Source organism: Gekko japonicus, unplaced genomic scaffold (assembly GCF_001447785.1).
Source record: "Gekko japonicus isolate JY-2015 unplaced genomic scaffold, Gekko_japonicus_V1.1 scaffold623, whole genome shotgun sequence".
NCBI classification, from domain to species: Eukaryota; Metazoa; Chordata; class Lepidosauria; order Squamata; family Gekkonidae; genus Gekko; species Gekko japonicus.
The window spans coordinates 651,118-669,760 of NW_015174293.1; positions in this window are offsets into that span (position 1 = coordinate 651,118).

Consider the following 18,643-nt stretch of genomic DNA (forward strand, 5'->3'; position numbering starts at 1 on the left):
AAAAGAATTCCTAATCGGTAATACAAACATTTTGACTTTAAATCCATTTGTGGTATTGGGTCCATTCGGAAGAGATAAATTGTTGTTATTTATTTATTTATTTATTTATTTGTTAAATTTATATCCCGCCCTCCCCCATAGGGCTCAGGGCAGCTTACATGGCAAAAAACTTGCACATAAAAACATCAATACTATAATACAATTTAAGACCATAATATACAATTTAAAAACCCAATCAGACAATAAAGTGCTCAGACTCCACAGCATCCATACTAAGACATCAGAGAGGGCACCACATACCAAACATCCCTTGGTAGGCATGGTGTGAAAGATGTTGATCAGATGTTCCACAGATGTTCCCCTAGTCTCCTAGGGCCCTCACCCCCCCACATTGATGGTATACAGCGGGGGGGGGGCAGCGGCGGCGGCCCCTAATCGAAAGCCTGGTGGAAGAGCTCCGTCTTACAGGCCCTGCGGAATTGCCCCAGATCCCGCAGGGCCCGGATCTCCTCCAGGAGCTCATTCCACCAGGCAGGGGCCACCACCGAGAAAGCCCTAGCCCTCGTGACGACCAACTTAGCCTCCTTGGGGCCCGGTATGGTTAGAAGGTTTTGGGCCCCCGACCGTAGCGCTCTTGGGGGAACTGTTGAGACAAGTAGTCAAGCACTGGGTACCATTTGTCTGTAAATATTGTTAGTGTCGGCTTCTGAGACAGGAAATTTAGTTTATTGGTGACTGCATCCATTAAGTAATGGCTCCATAAAATCTTTAAGACCACACAAAAGTTTTTACCCAGAATAAAACTTTGTTGGTCTTAAAGGTGCCACTGGACTCAAACTTTGCTTTAGTTTTCTAATTTTTAAGGGAAGAGAAACCTGGCCTTGAAGAAGAAGAAGAGATTGGATTTGTACCCCGCACTTCACTCGGAGTCTCAGAGCAGCTTACAAACTCCTTTCTCTTCCCCTCTCTACAACAGACAGACACCCTGTGAGGTGGGTGGGGCCGTGAGAGCTCTTTCAAGAGCCACTCTTTCATGGACAGCTCTTGTCAGAACTACGGCTTGCCCGAGGTCATCCAGCCAGGTGTAAGTGGAGGAGGAGTGGGGAATCAATCCTGGTTGTCCCAGATCAGAGTCTGCGCGTTTAACCACAACACCAAACTGGTTCTCTTCCCTTGGGATAAGGAAACATGTCTGTACAAGAAGCTTCCAGAGCAGGGGTGTCAGACATAAGGCCCGGGGGGGCTCTTACCCATGCAAGCAACTGGTGTGAGGGAGGAAAGGCAGGAGGCTGCTTTGGGGGGGGGGGACCGGGCGAGCAGGAGCGTGTGATGAAGTGTGTGTGGTCAAAGCTGTCAAGAAATAGAAAATGGCTGGGGCAAGACAATGAAGCTGAGGTAAAATAGTGTGGAGGGAATGGCAGCAAAGGCAGAGAAAGAGGGAGGCGTGGTGTCGTCCCCCCCCCCGCCTCCTCGGATCGCAGCTCAGTGAGGATCGGTGAAGCCACCATATGAGGGGCTGGAGCCTGTGTCCTTTATAAAGTTTATCTCTCCGCTACCTGGCACGACATTTTATGGCTCACACATGGCCTGGCCCAATGAAGTAACGTTTGTGTCAGATCCGGCCCTCATATCAAATGAGTTCGACGCCCCTGTTCTAGAGGGTAGACCTGAGCCAAGAGGAAGAAGCTGAAAAGGAAAAAAACAAACATGCAGCAAGAAACACCCGGACTTGGCTGACTAGCTGACTGGGCGCACCGCCTTTCACGGGTGTCGTTCCTAGAGGCAAGGGGCTTATGGGATAGGGTCACATGTGGCTCCCCCTCCCAGACTTCTTATTCCCCCCCTTCCCTGGAAACAATCTAAAAGAAAGCAATCCCTCCACACTCCCAACATACCCACCAATGCTGTGGAAGCGTGGGGCTGTCCTGGGTCGAGTGTTTTGGTGTTGTTCCCCCCCCCAAAAAAAAAGATTGAGTGACGTTGTTCTACTTTGCTAAGAAGGCCGTGGGCAGGGGCAGTCAGGGGAGAGGCATCCTTTACGTTGTGCCCACGGAGGGAAACGAGTCGGCTTCACTTATTGTTCCCTCTGGAAGCTGCCGTGCGAGAGGCAGGGCTGTTTGAAAGGCCGGGAGAAGGAGTGTCTGGTGTTGCTCAACAGAAGAGCAGTGTGTGAGTGAGGGCCGGTGAGCAATCCGCCCGAGAGCACAGAACTCTCCTGCCTTTTCAGCATCCCCCAGAGAGCAGCTGGCTGATGTTGCCGAAGCAAAACCGGTTGTGGGGCAAACAATGGCAGGATGGGCACGTCCACAGCCCTGAGCTCTGAATGCATTTAAAAAACACCTTCTCTCTCTAATGCAGCCTGTGTGGCTGAGCGATACCAGGCGTCTGTGTTTTGTGAGAGAAGAAAAGCAGCCAGCCACACACTCCCGGTTGGGACCTTTGAGCAGATCGGGGGTGGGGTGGGGCCCCCTGAGCCCCGGCAGGAAGCAGCACGCGCGGGGCTGTGTCACCGGAGCCAGAACTCTGCAGGGTCTCACAGCGGGACCTAGCCCAGCATCCTGCAAAATCTTCCTTATGATGGGTCTGGACCATCCTAAGCCTCTGCTGGAAAAGACAATGGCCCTCTCCGCCCTCTCCTTTTCATCCCTGTCCACCGCGGTGTCCTCCAAGCAATTCTGCACTGAAATCGAATTCAACCTTCTTTTCAATCCAGTCCCCCCCCCCCAATTCTGCACTAAAATCGAACTCAACCGTCTTTTTAATCTGGGTTCCCCCCCCCCCCCCGTCTTTCCTCGCATCACCCCCCCTCTCGTGTCCGCTGCTCGGTTTCAGCCTGTTGTTGCCCCGGGTTATTCGGGTGCTGCTTTGCCGTGGACTTAAATTGCCTCGACTCCAACACTGAGAAAATCTGGAGCGGCAGGCAAATGCGGAAAGGACCGATGTCTGGTGTACAAAGAAGAGGAAAAGAACGGGGCAGCCGGAAGACAGTTTGATAGGAGAGTGAGGCCAGCACCCTCTCTCTCCTCCTGTGAAGCGTCATTCCTGGTTTGTCTCCAGACTGCTACTCTCAGGGCAATTTTCTCCATCTTCTTGGAAGTGCCACACTCAATCTATCCCTCTCTCTCTCAGCTAGAGATGCAGTTAGGAACCTACCCGTCTCTCATTTTACCTGTCAAGTACACTAGTTCCTAAATAAACCTTTATCTACTCTTTAATCAGGCTATGCACCGTTGCTGTGTTCATTACGCTGCCAACAGCCTCATGGGTGAAAGAGAGATCCCGAGCAGGCAGGCAACCGGGCACTCTGCCACCAGAGCTGGGCCGTCTGTCTCCTCTGCTCCAGGGGCTCTGGGGTACCTACAGGATCACTGGCGAAGGGCAGGTTTCATTAACAGGCAATCGTATTCCTCAGGTCCCCATGCCAGGCTTCTGTTCACATGCCCCTTGGCTTTCTCATCCCGGAGTCTTGCAGATGGCCCAAATGAGTGTCTGAGAGACACATGGTGGGGTCTTCTGGGACCTTGATCTCTGCAGGGTTTGCTGCCATGAGTCCCTCCCCTTACAAGGAGGAGTCATCAGGCCCAACCCTAGCATTAAAAGGATGTCTGAGTTGTCCCTGCACTGCTGGACCTCCTATCCAGCTTATGATTTCTTTCGGGTGTCAGCAGAGCACCTTCTCTTTGGAGGCCAGCTGTCCATATTGTCGGACTCTCGGGTGCCTTCCCTCCCTCCCTCCCTCTGCCTTCCTAGAGTTTCTGGCCCAATCTGCATCTAGCATTGGCTCCGCTGTTTTACCAAACCCACACTGGAACAGAAAAAGATGCAGCTCAAAACCACATTCAAATACCCCGGGGGGGGAGGGCCAATGCCTACTGATTGCCGAGTCACTCCCGAATGGCCATAAAACAGCCATAAATCTATGCAGACAGCTACCATAAAACCGAGAGATCAAACGAAGTGAAAGCGGTGTGCAGTCTGGACACTGCCATAAAACCCAACAAAGTGAAAGTGGCGTGTAATGCAGAGGGGGATTTCTGTCCCACGGTGGGTTTGGTAGAACAGTGGAGCTATTACTAGGTGCAGATTGAGCCTCTGTGAGCATCGCGAGATGGGAAGCAGAAAGGCTGCCTCCTCCTGAGGTTTGCCTGACGACAGCATTTCCTTTCGCTTGCCTCCACCCGCTCATCAGCTCTTTTGAGGGAGAGCCAGTTTGACTCATCATCGGTGTCCTTTCCAAGCTAGGTTGGAAGCAGGCAGCTGTTGCCTTTGCTCCAGGCAGCATCCGTCTCATGCTGAGACATGTTTGATTTTCTTTGTCAGGGGAGTCCTACTGGCAGCTGAGCTGTTTTGATGTCTGTTAATTTGGCCTCTGCCTTTACAAGATCATTTCCAGCATTTCCATTCATCAGTTGGTGAACAGCCCTCTATACTTGAATGGACGGGTTTAAAAGTGGTACCCCGATTGTCTGAAAGGGTCTGGACGGTGGCCACGGTGGGACAGCTCTGTCTATAACAGTTCTTTGCCCCACCTACAAATTTGCTGGAAAGCGAACTTTTAAATTAGTTTCACGAAACTTCCATTGAAAGCATGTGTTTGTTTTTAAAACAAGAAAACATAGGGTGCTTTAAAAAAAACACCCAAACATTAATGACTCTTCTCCCCCACCGGCCCCCTGAATCTGCCAGCCCAGTTTCTCCAGATTTGGCCAAGGCTCCTGACAAAAACTGGCTTTTGAGTAAGGGAACTTTGCAGGCTTTAAATGATCACCCAGCAAAACGAGCCTTTCAACTGAGCCTGGAGGCCTCTGTAAAGGGGGCGAGGGGCACCTACCCTTGGACGTGGGGGGGACACACACCTCTTTGGCCAAGCTGCTCAGAGCCCAGACTTCCCTGTCTAGGACACCACCCTCATCCCTCCCTCGAATGGGGGAGGTCTGCCCTCTTTCACCGCCCAGAGGAGGCCTGGCCCAGCCCGCCAGCTGCGGAGAGATAGCCAAGTGGCGCCGCCTGGGTGGGTGAAGAGCAAGACTGCGCAAGGCCCTCGGTCCTACGTGGAGCTCCTGCTAAAGGTTACTCGCTTAGAGTGCAAGACAGACTCCAGCGGAACAGGAGAGGCAAGAAAGGCCAGCGATAAAAATATGGCTTATTAGAGCAGAGTAATCAACCAGGTTATGAAATTCCTGAAGCCCTCATTTCTTATGAAACATTTTTCCATTTCCTTCATGAGACAATGCATCGTACGTTCTGTTGCCTCGCCTGCCTTAGTCTTAAAAAGAAAGCACATCCTCCTTAAAGAAGCTGCTGGCGCAGGAAGACTTTCACTGCCCGTCACCAGCCAGATCGGGAGTGAATGCAGAGCTGGGACTAAATATATCAGCCGTGTCCACTCCTACATGTCTGAGTCTCCAGCCACACACCCAGAAGTTTTCAAATTACACCATAAGTCATTTTGTCAACATTACTGCCTGGATTGGGGGCAGTTTTTCTGGAAGTCAGGGCACTTTTGGGATCAGAGGCAAACCCCCCCCCCCCCCATGCTGGCTTTCACCAAGTCAAGAAATCAAGGCAAGAGGTTCAGCCAATGAACACTCATTATGGCTGCCAGCTCCGGGTTGGGGACTACCTGGAGATCTGGGGGTGGAGCCTGAGGAGGGTGGGGCTTGGGGAAGGGAGGGGCTTCAACGGGGCCGAGTGCCACGGAGTCCGCCTTCCAAAGAGGCCGTCTTCTCCAGGGGAACTGATCTCTGTCACCTGAAGATCAGGTGTGACAGCAGGAGAAATCCAGCTACCCCCCCCCCCGGAGGCTGGGAACATGAAAATCCAAAGGCAGGATGTGGGTCTTTTCCAAACCGGCCGGTCTGTGGATGTCTGCGGGGGGGGGGGGGGGGGGGAGAGACAGCAGTGTCTCAGACCATTTTTTGCAGTAGTGAAATTCCCCGCATTGACATTTTTAAAACTGCGCGTTATGTGAAAATTTCTGCAGTAGGTTTTTCCTCACCATGTGCAGACCTGAAGTTTTCTACTTCTTACCCTGTGTTTTTGGAACTCGGTGTGGGGGGGGGGAGGGAAAGGGGTTGGTCAGCCACTCTGAGACTCCGAGTGAAGGGCAAGGGGTATAAATCCCATCTACTCCTCCTCCTCCTCCTCCTCCTCTTCTTCGCTTCAGGGTGGGATTCAAAGAAGAAGAAGAGATTGGATTTATACCCCGCCCTTCACTACCCAAAGGAGTCTCAGAGCTGCTTACAAACTCCTTCCCCTCCCCCTCCCCACAACAGGCACCCTGCGAGGTAGGCGGGGCTGAGAGAGTTCTGACAGAAACTGCTCTTTTTCAAGAACTGTTCTGACAGAACTATGGCTTGCCCAAGGTCATGCAGCGGCTGCCAGTGGTGGAGTGGGAAATCAAACCCGCTCCTCCCAGATGAGAGTCCGCGCACTTCACCACGACACCAAACTGGTCCTTCTGGGCTTCCAGTAGCAGCAGCAGCTCCTCCCTCCGGCTTTCCAGGGCTCCTCTTCTCACACAGAACAGTAGCAAGGCATGGCCAAGTGGCACTTTCATGTGGCTGGGGGGGGGGGGCAACAAGGTTTATTTCCTTCACAGCTGTAGGACTGAGGAAGTCAGGTCAAGGTGGCTCAACAGCCAGGCACTTTGCTAAGGCCAGTCTTTGCACTGGGTGTTTTAGCGAAATGACAGTCACATAAGAACATAACAGACGGCAATGTTGGATCATGCCAGTGGCCCATCCAGTCCAACATTCTGTGTCACAAAGTGGCCAGAAATACCAGGGGCCATCAGGAGGTCCAGCAGTGGGGCCAGGACATTAGAAGCCCTCCCACTGTTGCCCCCCCCCCCCAAGCACCAAGAAGACAGAGCATCACTTGCCCCAGAGCCCCTATCTAAACCTTGTGGCTAATAGCCACTGAGGGACCTCTGCTCCATATGCCTATCTAATTCCCTTTTGAAGCCGTCCATGCTTGTACCTGCCACCACTTCCCGTGGCAGTGAATTCCAAGTGTTAATCACTCTAACTTGGTTGAGAGGCATGAATAAGCACTTGTGGGAAGGGGGGAAGGTAGGAAAATGTGTCAGTTTAACTGCCTCCCGCAAGCGGTGTATTAGGCTGCCCCTCTGTCTGCTTCTTGGCTTAGCACTGGGGGGCTATACTCGGAGCATGGAGAACAATGGGCAGAATCCATCACAAAGTAAAGTGCCAGATTTAAAGTAGCCCCATTCCATGATCCTAGCCAGTATGCCGAAGTAATGTCTAGAATAAGTTATTTAAGAAACCTGATCTTAATACCTATACGTTTACTTCATTTAGATATTTTATTCTTTACATTGTGTTGCCAATTTCTGTACTGTTTCTATATTTTATATCCTATATTGTGACGGCCAGTGGCTCCATGCAGCAGACTTTTGAGTTGCAGGCCAGTCTACCAGAGATAACGTAACAGGAGGCAATCGGGAACTAAGGAATGGCGTGACTGTGCAAATGTCTGTGAGGTGACCTTTAAGTTATTAACACAAGCAAACCTCTTTGCTTTTTTGCTGCTGAGGTTCACGGATCACAACACTGTGTCCCCTTCCCTTTCTTCTCTTGTTGTGAAACTGAAACGCCATTCCAATTCTGCCTAGGTGCTCCCTCTAACCTGTGGAGTCTTGTGAGCAAAAATCCTACCTTGTGAGCTGCGGGCATTAAAGTTGTGAGCGAGCGATTTGGCTCCTGCATCAATTCGTTTGCTCTGGAGCCCTCCTTCCTGAGCAAAGGCAAGAATGTGTGAGCCGGAGGCTAAAAAAATGTGAGCCAGCTCACACTAACACAGCTCAGAGGGAACACTGGTCTCTAGTACTTGGCCACTTTTGTCTTGTGACGTGGAACAAAAAGACGCCCACAAAGGGCCAGCAGCTTTGGGCTGCGATCATCACGCACACACTCAATAATTCACTTTCAATCCACTTTCAGTGCACTTCCCAGCTGGATTTTACTGTTGTGAGCTGGCAGAATCCGGTTGGAAAGTGCATGGAAAGTGGATGGAAAGAGCATTGTTTCGTGTGTGTGTGTGTGGGAGAGAGAGAGAGAGAGGACGGCTGCCGCCTCGGAGTGCCCCCGAAACCGTTCCCCCCAAGCCTGGGGCACCAGTTCCTGGGAAGAAGTCGTCGTTCTTCAGCCTGGCAGGTTCTTCGTCTCCATGTGAGCTCTGATGAAAGCTTTTGGGCCCTGCGCTTGTATGCCTGGCGGTAGAGTAGCCACTATTTTAATAATAGTTATTTTACATATTGTAGTAGCTATTTATTTTAAAATAATCTCTTTACTCTGCCTTTCCTCCCAGCTCAAGGCAGCTTCCCGTTGCTGCAAACTTCGTGATGTCCTTGGGCAAGAACAGCCTGGACAGAACTCGCTTTCAAGACAAACATTAACGAAGGGCGGGTGCTGCCTGAGCTCAGCAAATAACCGAGGGAGGATGGGAACCGGCGTCATTGCTTCAGCCATTCCGGGACCGCTTGAGAGACACCAATGTCTTTTGTGTATCTTCTGTCTGCTTTCCTCCTGAGCAGAATGTTGCCAGACCTTCATCCATTTTCTACTTCTCGTCAGCCCAGTGCCAGGAATCTGCGTAAAGTCTACCACTGCATCTTCATCATCATAATCACAGGGCTGGATAAAAACGCAGGGTGCCAAATTCTGTTTAACAATAGAGCCACTTACATGTTTCAACGACTTCCAGGTGTACACGCACGCACACTCACACACACACAAATATTGAACACCCTCCCCCTCCCAACACCCTCTAGCAGCATTCCCTTCGGAGGTCCCTGGAGGACTCCCCCATTCACCTCCAATCCTCCCTCTGAGCGGTGGAGTCTTGTGAGCAAAAATTCTACTCTGTGAGCTGCTGGCATTAACGTTGTGAGCGAGCGACGTGGCTCCTGCATAAATGAGTTTGCTCTGGAACCATCTGTCCTGAGCTAAGACAAAAAGGTGTGAGCCGGAGGCTAAAAAACTGTGAGCTAGCTCACACTCGCTCACCTCCCTCCACGACAAAATCAGCTGATTGATTCTCACCATCCGCCAGTGAGGAACCCATCAAAAGACATTCTTACTCCAAAGCCTTTGAAGAGGCGCCTTGTAGAATGCTGCTCTTGCAAATTCATCTGTTTCTTTTTAATAACAAACTAATGTGTTCTATTTATGGTAATCATTTAGTAAAGTACATAGTGTATCATTATTTCATCCTAGTCAGGTGTAAATATTCATTACATTCAATAAGCAATAACATTCAGTACATACAGATTGATAACTACCAGACCATTTTGCATCAGTGTTTTAAAAGTCAAGCCCCATGTGACCCAGCAAGGGCAATTTTTAAAAAACTTTATTTTAAAACTTAAATTTTAACAAAGTTAGAACACCAAGTAAGATAAATACAATACAAAGCATACATTGAATCAAGATGATTTGCTTGGACAAATAAGAGAACCCTTGGTAATAAGGAAGAATCTAATAATCATTAGAAGCTCTAAAGCAAAGGAACAATTATATAAAAGAAATAAAATAGAAAATCCCCTTACACTTTTAAATAATAGTCGTCACAGTGTAGAAATAATTTCCAAATACCTTTTGGGAATAGTGTTTGCAGGTACAATGGTGTCGGCAAGTGCTACCTCAAGAAATGGTAACCATTTAGCAAAAAACAAGGATTGAGCTTTATAGGTGCTAGATGAGGGTAAGGAGACAGCTATTTTCTCCATTGTGTAAAATTCCCATATCTGCATATACCATTGATGTAAGGTTAATGAATTGGTACTCTTCCAATTTCTGGTTATGACAGATTTAGCTGCCATTAGCAACAAGGATATAAGATCTCTACATATTTTTGGGATTTCTAAATCGTCCCATAGGTCTAATAGTATAAGAGTAGGTGAGAGGGGTAAGTTTATATTAGTTATTGTTTTGATATTTTGTAAAATTAAAGACCAGAAATTCCTGATTGTTTTGCCGGTCCACCAGCAGTGGTAATAGGTGGCAATTCCATTACACAATCGCCAGCAAACAGGTGGGTATGACTTGCTAATTTGGTGAAGCTTTGCTGGTGTGTGGTACCAATGCAATATTAGCTTTAGAGCTTGGGCCCTTATATTTAATGATTTCGAAGTCATACTAGGAGAAGACCAAATTTTAAGCCAGGTGGAGTCATCCAATGGAATCGAACAGTCAGAGTTCCAAGCTACTTGATGAGTTGTTAAGGTCCTGGAAGAGTGGAGTAATAGTGTCCTATATAGGGTTGAAATCATTCCAGTGCATGATGTAGTTTCTGACGATAGAATTTTCTCAGCCAAAGTAAGTGACTGAGGTTCTGCATTGCGAAAGATGGACTTCCAAAGGTTTTTGATTTGTAGGTATTCGAACCAGTTGATCCTGCAGTTGTATTTAGATTCTATTTCAGATTTAGTTAAAAGCGTAAATTTATCACTAATATCTTTAAAACGTAAAATGTTGTTTTCTCTCCAGGTTTTAAAAGACGTGCTGGTTTATCCAGGATCTACCAAGATTGACAAATAAAAAAGGTAAGTAAGGAAGGGGAGGAAATTAAGACTGTTTTCCATTTATCCCAGACTTTAGTGAATTTTGTAGGAAAAAATGATTGTGTAGGTTGGGTGGTCGGTGTTTGGGTTTATCCCAAAGGATCTCTTGAAATGATCCAGAATTGAGATATGTAAGTTCCACTAGTTTCCAATGAGCATGATAATTATTATGCTACATTGCTTTATAATACCTATAAGTGTGGAGGCTTCATAGTATAAGGAAAGGTCAGGTAGGGACAGGCCACCATGCTCCGGATGTCTTCTTAGCATTGCAAAACTAATTTTATGTAAAGATTTATTCCACACATATTTCAAAATGCTGGTCTGCCATGTTTTCAATGAAGAGTGTGGAATTAAAATTGGAAGTGCTCTAAATAGATATAAAAATTTTGGGAATATGAATGACTTGATGACTTGTATCTTTTCAATCCAGGTCAGGAGAGGTGATGTTGTTTAATTGGGTAGGACGTCTAGAGACTTTGCTAATGTTGTATAGTTGCATTTAAACAAGTCAGATAGCTGAAGAGGGATAAGTATTCCCAGATATTTCCAACAATTCTTGACCCAACTCAAACTGTAGTTTTGTTTGATGTATTTTTTATGGTTTTCCAGTAGGTGGATGGGGTAAAGAATAGTTTTAGAATGGTTGATTCGAAGACCCACAACAGATCCAAAAGATTCTATGAGTGTAGTTCAGGTAAGGTTTCTTCTGGTTTTGTTAAAAATAAAGTCAAGTCATCGGCAAAGAGGCTCAGTTTGAAATGGCTATTACCTAGCTGTATGCCATGAATCAGGTGGCTAGAACAAATAGCATGTGCTAACGGTTCAATGGCTAAAGCGAACAATAATGGGGAAATCAGGCAGCCTTGTCTGGTGCCTCTAGACAAATTAAAATTCTTTGAGCAGACTCCATTTATTTGGATACAAGCCACTGGTGATTGGTAAATGGTTTTAATCAGACTTAAAAATTTGGGTCCAAAGTTCATGCTCGTTAGAAGAGAGTTCAGATACTGAGTTTCAACACTGTCAAAAGCTTTTTCAAAGTCAACAGAAAATATAAAAGAGGATCGAATACTATGTTTCTGGCAGTATTGAATAACATTCAACACTTTATGGGTATTATCTGTAATTTCTTGGCGTGGAATAAATCCGGTTTGGTCGATATTGATATAGTACTCAATTATTTGATTGAGACGGAATGTCATTGCTGCCGTGCAGATCTTGTAATCCTGGTTTAGCAGGGATATAGGCCTATAAGAACCAGTTAGCATGTTTTGTCAGTTTTGGGTATGAGCACTATTTTGACCTGGTTCCAAGACGGTGGCATAATTCCCTCTTCCAATACCTGGTTATAAGTTTGCACTAAGGGTCCAGCTAAAAAGGAAGAAATTTTTAAATAAAATTCTGGGGTGAATTCATCCATACCGGGGGATTTATTTGGTTTAAGCTTTTTAATGACTGTTTGGATCTCTTGAGGTGAGCCACTGTTTGTGCTCATGTGTTTGATTTTTAGGGAGAGGAAATTTGGATAAAAATATTTATGTCATTAGGAGATGGTGCATCTGACTTATATAAAGATTCGTAATATTCGGAGAAAATTTCAGATATGTCTTTGTTACTATGTTTCAATTGGCCAGTCTTATTTCTGACAGCATGAATTGCGTTTTCTGTCATTTTTTTCTTGAATTTCCAGGATAGCAGTTTGAGCGATTTGTTGTTGTTCAGTCGCACAGTCGAGTCCGACTCTTCGCGACCCCATGGACCAGCTCCCGCCAGGCCCTCCTGTCTTCCGCTGTCCTCTGAAGTTGGCTCAATTTCATGTTCGTTGCGTTGATGACACTGTCCAACCATCTCATCCTTTGCTGTCCCCGTCTTCTTTGACCTTCAATCTTTCCCAGCATCAGGGTCTTCTCCAGTGAGTGCTCCCTTCTCATTTGGTGGCCAAAGTATTTGAGCTTCAGTTTCATTATCTGGCCTTCTAGGGAACAGTCAGGGTTGATTTCTTTTAGGATTGACTGATTTGATCTTCTTGCAGTCCAAGGGACTCTCAAGAGTCTTCTCCAAGTCCAAGGGACTCTCAAGAGTCTTCTCCAGCACCATAGTTCAAAAGAATCTATTCTTCGGCGATTGAATCTATTCTTTGAGCGATTGCAGGGTCTTAAATCAGTATTTTTGTTTAATATAGGCTACTCTTTTTTGGGTTTGAGATGTCTCTATTGATTCTAATTTTTTCCTTTCTAACAATAACTTTTTATATGTGCATTTCCATCCAAAACGTTTGTAGTCATCTTCTAACATTTTGATTTTTTCAATCATTCCGTTTCAATTTATTTTTCTCTTTTCTGTAGGTAGATGATATGGCTATAAATTTACCCTGGACAACTGCTTTCAAAGCATCCTACACTAAGTGCTGAGATACTCCACAGGCTTCGTTGTGATGCAGATATTCTTTCACTTCAGTTTCTATAGAAACTGTAATTGATTTTACTAGTCTCGAGTCAAGTCTCCATGTGTAAGCGTGGAGTCTACCTAAGAGACCGCCTTTTCCCGTATGTTCCCCCAAGAGCGCTGCGATCAGGGAGCCTGGACCTTCTCCAGGTCCCAGGCCCCCGGGACATCAAGCTCTCCCAAACCAAGGCCAGGGCTTTCTCGGTGGCGGCTCCTACCTGGTGGAATGAGCTCCCAGCGGAGATCCGGGCCCTGCGGGACCTTGAACAGGTCCGCAGGGCCTGCAAGACGGAGCTCTTCCGCCAGGCTTACGAGTAGGAGCCGCCGCCACTGCCACTATACCATCTTTGTGGCGGGAATTACCATCTACCTGGCCTTGGGTACGGAGAGATGCCGCCCTGAAGAGACGAGCCCGCGCTCCGATTTTTACATCATCGGCCGCCAATGAGGATTGACCATCTTGAACTTTCTTATAAATTGAACTGTAGAGCACCATTTTAATTGATGTATTTGAAATTTTAATGTAACATGTGTTTTACTCTCGGCGCTTGCCGCTTGTTTGCCGCCCTGAGCCGTATGGGTAGGGCGGGATATAAATCCCAGAATAAATAAATAAATAAATAAATAAATTTTGTGGACTCACCAAGTTCCAACATGGATTCAGTCCAAGCGTGATCCAGCCATATCCTAGCTCTAATATGTGCGGCAATAAAGGAATTGGAGATACTTGAAGATGCTAAAATAAAGTCAATTCTCGAGTGAGTCTTAGATCTGGGGGAGAAATAGGTAAAGTCTTTTACAGTAGGGTTTCTCAGTCACCAAATGTCAATGAGATTGAACTGATGTAATATCGAGGCCAGCTCAGATTGGCCTGAGAGAGTACTCCCCAAATTTCTTTTGCTTTTATTCAGTTTTCAGGTGGGTTTTGTCTAAGTTATGGTTGATAACGTAATTGAAGTCTCCTCCTATTACACATGGATTAGAGCTGAACAACTCAAGTTTGCCAAAAATAGTTTTGATGAAGTCTATTTGACCTTCATTAGGTACGTAGATAGAAGCTAGGGTAATGGGTGAACCATTCAATGAACTGCTAAGGAAAATATATCGACCATTGGGGTCTTGGTCGATCTTGTTTGATTGAAATCTCACATTTTTACTAATTAATATTACAACACCACGTGACTTGGAAGACCCTTGAGCCTGAAATTTGTAGGACAACTTATGAGAAGGGAAAACTTTATCTCCATTACCCTTAAGATGAGTTTCCTGAAGAAAAATAACAGCAGGATTTTGTTTCAGAACAGTCGTCATTACACTACGTCTTTTGATGGGTGAGTTTAGCCCTCTACAATTAAATGATAAAAACTTTATCTGAGCATAAAGAATCATTCAAACTGAGGGTAAAATGTTTGACATACTCATTTTCATACAGTGTGAAAAATAGAAATGTTACAACTGGGACTCTTAGAAGAATGGGAGTATATGGTGTTTCCCTTGGGTGTTCATAAACATTAACAAGAAGAATAACAATAAACATTAACAAGAAGAATAACAATCATAACTATTAACGAAGAACTATAACAACCCAGAGCCAACTCATGGACTCTTAAGTCCTTTTCCAGGAAGGACTGTGACATGATTGAGGTTTACAAGATTATGCATGGGAAAGAGCATGTAGAGAAAGAGGTACTTTTCTCACTTTCTCACAATACAAGAACTCGTGGGCACTCCATGAAACTGCTGAGCGGTTGGGTTAGAATGGATAAAAGAAAGTACTTCTTCACCCAAAGAGTGATTAACACTTGGAATTCACTGCCACAGGAAGTAGTGGCGGTTACAAGCATGGACAGCTTCAATTAGATAAGCATATGGAGCAGAGGTCCATCAGTGGCTATTAGCCACAAGGTATAGATAGGGGCTCTGGGGTAAGTGATGCTCTGTCTTCTTGGTGCTTGGGGGGGGTCAACAGTGGGTGGGCTTCTAGTATCCTGGCCCCACTGCTGGACCTCCTGATGGCACTGGTATTTCTGGCCACTGTGTGACACAGAGTGTTGGACTGAATGGGCCTTTAGCCTGATCCAACATTGGCGTCTCTTATGTTCTTATGACAAAGTATTTCAATTGCAAATGCTACCTATTATATGCAAAATAAGAAAAGAAGCAAATGTTGTTACACTATAAAAGGAAATAATCCTTCATTTTCAGGCTGCAAAAGATTCAATTATATACTGTCTTAAGGATAAAATGAAGATAGTAGCAATGGTAGCCTTTGGCATATCTAGCTAAACATTACATTTTCAAGTGCTACCATTGAAAATGAACTAAGGAAAGAAACAAATACAATTACACAATAAAAAATAAAAATCAAACCTTCATTTTCAGGCTGCATAAAATTCTTTGGTGTTCTGTCTTAAAGATAAAATAAAAATAGTAGCAATGATGATTTTTGGCATCTAGAGAAAATAGCATGTAGTGATAGCTACAAGAATTTCAAAACTAACACAGTATCACACTTTAACAACCATAGTGAGATAAGCTAAGACACTTAGAAGAGTTTCAGTGCATATTCTTATGTAAAAAGAAAACATAAAATAGGTACGGAGGAGAATGGATGGAGGACAGTGTGATATTTAAAGCAGATTCTATGCATAGTCTGTGACCTTCTTAGAACTGGCACTAGCATAGCCTTAAAATGGGATGGGGAGTTGAAGCCCAAGCTGCAGTGACAGTACCTGTCCTTTGGTACCAAGATATGTTGCAATCCAAATAAGAGGCAGGTAAGTTCTGGATCAGATGCGTTTTGCTTTGTGATCACGTCTTGTTCTAGCCAATTGCCACCGGTCAGTTGGAGAGTCGTGCTGCTCGGGCACGGGGTCCAAAGGTAGGTCTGGAGGCAACTGGAGTTGCAGGTCCTGAAGCAATTTTGCGCCGGAGTCTAGGTCTGAAGCGTGGAGCAAGGTGCCATCATGGAGGACTTGTAGTTTGTAGTACGCCACCCATTTAAAACGAATCTTGGCGTTGATCAATGCCGTGGTTGTGGGTTTCATAGATTTTCGGCGGAGCAGGGTCTCGGCAGACAGATCTTGTAAAATCGAGATTTTGACGTCGTCTAAGAACAAGAAGCCTTTGGGTCTGGCAGTGGTAATAATCTTCGTTTTGGTGCGTGTGTCCAAGAATTTAGCTATTACGTCCCAGGGGAAGTTGCTTTGGTGCGCGCAGGAAGAACCCACTCTGTAGGCAAAATCAATCATGGGCGCCACTCCCTCCTCAAGATCTAGGATTTTCGCCAGTCAAGTTGCTAAAAATATTTTAAGCTCTGTTGTGTTTTCCACGTTCTCAGGGATCCCTCTAAATTTAATATTATTAGCTTTCAATTGATTTTCCAGGGAGATAATTTCATCTGTGGCCCATTCCTCTCTTTTGTAAAAATATGAGGAGTCATCCTGGCGGGCCAAGCTAGCTTCCATCGCTGTTTCAGCGGTCTGAGTCACCTGTGCCATAGATTGCTTAAGTTCATTCAGCTGGGTGGTTAGTGGCTTTAGGAGCGCAGCAATGGTGGTGGACATATTTCTTTCCAGGGCTTGTAAGGAGTTATGGAATTCTTGCCAGGAGACCGTGAGGCCCTGTGGCTGTTGGTCTGAGTTTCAGTTGTTGTTGTTGTTGGTGATGGCAGCGGAGGCTCCTTAGTTGAAGGCCTGGTGGAAGAACTCCATCTTACAGGCTCTGCGGAACTATAAAAGGTCCTGCAGGGCCCTGATCTCTTCTGGGAGCTCATTCCATCAGTGTGGAGCTGCCACCAAGAAGGCACCAGCCCTGGTTGTAGCCAGCCTGGCATCTTTGAGACCTGGGAGGGCCAGTCGGTTTTGACCATAGTGCTCTCTGGGGTAAATATGGGGAAAGGTGGTCCCGTAGGTTTGTTGGACCCTGGCCATTAAGGGCTTGAAGTTGGTATGCTATCGGCAGAACAGTGCAAGGCCTTCAGCACAGGCTGGATGTGCTCCCGCATGGGGAGGCCCATCAAAAGCCTGGCCATAGCATTTTGCACAAGCTGCAGCTTCCGAATTTGTGACAAGGGCAGCCCCATGTAGAGAGCATTACAGTAGTACAGTCTCAAGGTGACCATCACATGGATCACTGTTGCCAAGTCACGGCTGAGGAAGGGAACCAACTGCCTAATCAGCCAAAGATGGTAAAAGGCTGACTTGGCAGTGGCTGCTACCTGGGCCACCATTGTTAAGGAGGCATCCAGGAGTACTCCCAAGCTCCTAGCCTCTGGCACTGGCACCAATGGCGGCCCATCGAAGGTTGGGAGTGGGATCCCTACCCCGGGACTGCCCGGCTCAGGCACAGGACCTCCGACTTCGTCAGATTCGGTTTTAGTCGGCTCAGTCGAAGCCAACCAGCCACAGCTTGTAACGCCTGGTCCAGATCTTCCGGTCTGGAGTCAGACTGGCTGCCCAACAACAGGTAGAGCCGGGTGTCATCCGCATACTGGTGACATCCCATCCCATGCCTCCGGGCAATCTGGGAAAGGGGGCGCATGTAGATGCATATAGCATCGGGGAAAGCACCGCCCCTTGAGGCACTCCACAATCCAATGGGGGGCCTTCAGGACAGCTGTTCCCCTAGTGCCACCCTTTGTCCCCGACCTTGGAGAAAGGAGGCAAGCCATTGTAAGGCAAGCCCCTGGACTCCTATGTCAGCAAGGCAGTGGATCGGTAGCTGATGGTCGACCGTGTCGAATGCTGCCAACAGGTCCAACAGCAACAGTACTGCCAATCCGCCCCGGTCCAGATGCCTCCAGAGGTCAGCCGTGAGGGCGACCAGTGCTGTCTCTGTCCCCTGGCCTGGGTGAAAACCAGACTGGAAGGCATAAGATGGAAGCGTCATCCAGAAAGCTCTGTAGCTGAATTGCCACAGCCCTCTCCATTATTTTGCCCAAATAGGGCGAACTGGAAACTGACTGATAGTTAGCCAATTTGGCCGGATCCAGAGATGGCTTTTTCAGGAGAGGGCGGACCACCGCTTCCTTGAGCGCCCCAGGAAACTGTCCCTTAGTGAGGGCATGGGGCAAGGCAGCATGCGGTAGAAGCATTTTGTCAACTTCCTCCAGGCTGAGTGGACTGAAACAATCCATAACCTGACTCAAAGATGCGCATGGAGCCTCGAATTCGCTCACCGTATCAACTGTGACGGGGAGGTCACAGCAGAGCGACAGGATTTATATGTGAAATAGCTCACAAAAGCCTCCAGCCTATGTCCAGTCCTCGCACAGGGTGGTGGGTGCAGCCACAAAATGGCTGCCACAGGAAGGGGTGCCAGTCACAACATGGCTGCTGTAGCTTACCTTCAGTCATGCAGCGAAGAGCCTCGTGCTGCTGCGGTAGCTGCTGCCAAAGGAATATTTTCAGAAATGTTCACAGTCAATCAGAAACCCTGCTGAGCAAAAGGCCACACCTGGCCCTGCCCACTTTCCAAATACACTTGGAGGGCACCAGAAGGGGTCCTGGAGGGCGCTGTGGCACCCCCATGCAGCACACTGGAGATTCCTGGTGAAGAAGAAGAAGAAGAAGAAGAAGAAGAAGAAGAAGAAGAAGAAGAAGAAGAAGA